Raw genomic sequence first — 1,942 nt, forward strand, 5'->3', positions numbered from 1 at the left:
GATTGCATGGAAAGAAACTGAAGAATTAAAATTACTAAAATGCCTTAAACCCTGAAAAACACATAGATTGCTTTATACTGTCACAAAGATGAAAACAAAAGGGGAGATCAAGAAGTTCACGAAGGACAGGGCTGAACAACATGACAAGCATATTTTAATGTCACTCATCTGTATATGTGAAGACTATTGAAATGGCAAGTGTTCTGCTACCTCTACACTTACAGTGCTACAATTTTAAAAGTTAAAAAAGACTTGCAAAACATCTTCAAATTACAAAAGGACCCATCACAATGTATAACTGACAACAAGCTGCACAAATTCCAAGTGTAAGAAATTTGCCAGGCAGATTTGGCTCACTGGCTTCTACCAACACACCACGGACTGCTGAGCTGTGCTTATAAAAACAAAACCACAGAATGAAAGAATTCTTTTTTCCAGAGCACTGTGAACTTTGAGATTATCTTCCCCGCCCCGCTGCTTCTTCTTCTTTTAGGAGGGAGTTCTGGCTTGTTAACAATCAATTTATCTAGGACCCATAAAGTTGCAATCTCTCCAGAGATAAGATAAACTATACATTCATAAAGTGGTCATCAGCAAAAAGCCTTCTCTACAACCGGCCCAACAATAGTCACAAGATCTCATTCACCATCTTACTCCCTGGGATGTTTGCCTAGCTACCCTGCCTCCAGTTCAACAAGTTCTTTACCCAAATCCCCTTCAAATCAGAAACAGTATCTTAAAATCTTTGACACTGGTCATCTCACTGCCACACCAGCTGGGTAACACAGACCTCTGAGATAATGACATGCAAGGAGCGAAAACCACCAACTGAACAACTACCCGGTAAAATGTCTTGCCAGTAGATTTTTAAAGCTTTTACTGAAAGCCTTAAAGTTTTGTAAGACTGGAGAAAGGAAAGAAGGGGGAAAAAGCTGGTAATGGTTTGCATTCTCTATAATCTTAAAAGGAAAAAGAAGTAAAGAAAAAAAAACCTACAGACCAAAAGTCAAAAATAGCTCTACACAAACAAGGGTAAAATTGAAGGTTTGAAAGAGGGCATCAGCCATTTACTTTAACCCCACTTGTGGCCCAGGAAGCCACAATGCTGTTTTCATCAGTTACTAGGAAACAAATAAGCTGAAGAGCGGAGTGAGGCACAAAAGTCTCTAGTTGAAATGAGGTTTTTGATGAGGTTACTGAGAATTCCCAAAATGACAAGAAAGCATCCAAGATGAGTCTATAAGTGAGTCTGGTTTCAGTGGAGAAAAAACACATGGAAGCTAGAGGTTGGCACCCCTTGCCCTTCCCTAACCCCCCCACCCTCCACCCCTACCCCACCCTACCTAAACAGGAACGAAAGCTCGCCCAACCATAAACACGGGCCATTGCTCTCAGGTTTGTCACCACAACAAACTGGAGCTTAGTTCGACCAGCGCTCCGGGCGGCTGAGCGACTGAGCCGGGTCTAGGTTGCTAGGTACAAAAAGGGCCTCTTCCCCACAGTGTGAGCGTTACCCGAGTTTCGGTGCACATCTTTTGTTGTCCTTTCTAACGACAGCTTTGAGAGGGTAAATAAGGGAACCGAAGTTTCCCTTTGAGCCAGCCCTTTAGATCTGCCGTGCACAGATGCACAGAGGGTGGGCTGGTCTCACGCAATCTCCATCACAACAAATTACACCTTGAACCACTGCAGCACATTAGGGGACAAGTTAAGAAGGCTTCCAGACCCACTCACCCCACCATCCTCTCCAGACACCGCCTCCTGGACTCGAACACGCATAACCTTAGACCCTGGAGACCAGCAGAGCGGAGAAATACACACGCGCAAGCCCCACGGTGGCAACTGGCCACGACAGCCAGGGAAAAACCGGCCGGGTGAGGAGATGTAAGGCGGCCCCCAGTCACCTAAGGACAACAACACGCCCAGGAGAGAAGCGGCAAGG

The 1,942-nt window shown here is 45.0% G+C and overlaps 1 protein-coding gene across 2 annotated transcripts in view; it reads right to left on the reverse strand.

Moving 5' to 3' along the window:
• HIPK1 (homeodomain interacting protein kinase 1) overlaps nucleotides 1-1,788 on the reverse strand; it is a 54,006-nt gene extending 52,218 nt beyond the window's left edge. The window contains exon 1 of one of the 2 annotated variants that reach the window (XM_045292197.1): nucleotides 1,735-1,788. The gene's annotated coding sequence lies outside the window, so the exon portion shown is untranslated. The remainder of the gene's footprint in view (nucleotides 1-1,734) is intronic. The other variant, XM_004699161.2, reaches the window with a different exon arrangement.
• Nucleotides 1,789-1,942: the final 154 nt, after the last annotated feature.

The sequence above is a fragment of the Echinops telfairi genome, unplaced genomic scaffold (genome assembly GCF_000313985.2).
Source record: "Echinops telfairi isolate 266 unplaced genomic scaffold, ASM31398v2 ScPeMD7_443;HRSCAF=831, whole genome shotgun sequence".
In the NCBI taxonomy this organism is placed as follows: Eukaryota; Metazoa; Chordata; class Mammalia; order Afrosoricida; family Tenrecidae; genus Echinops; species Echinops telfairi.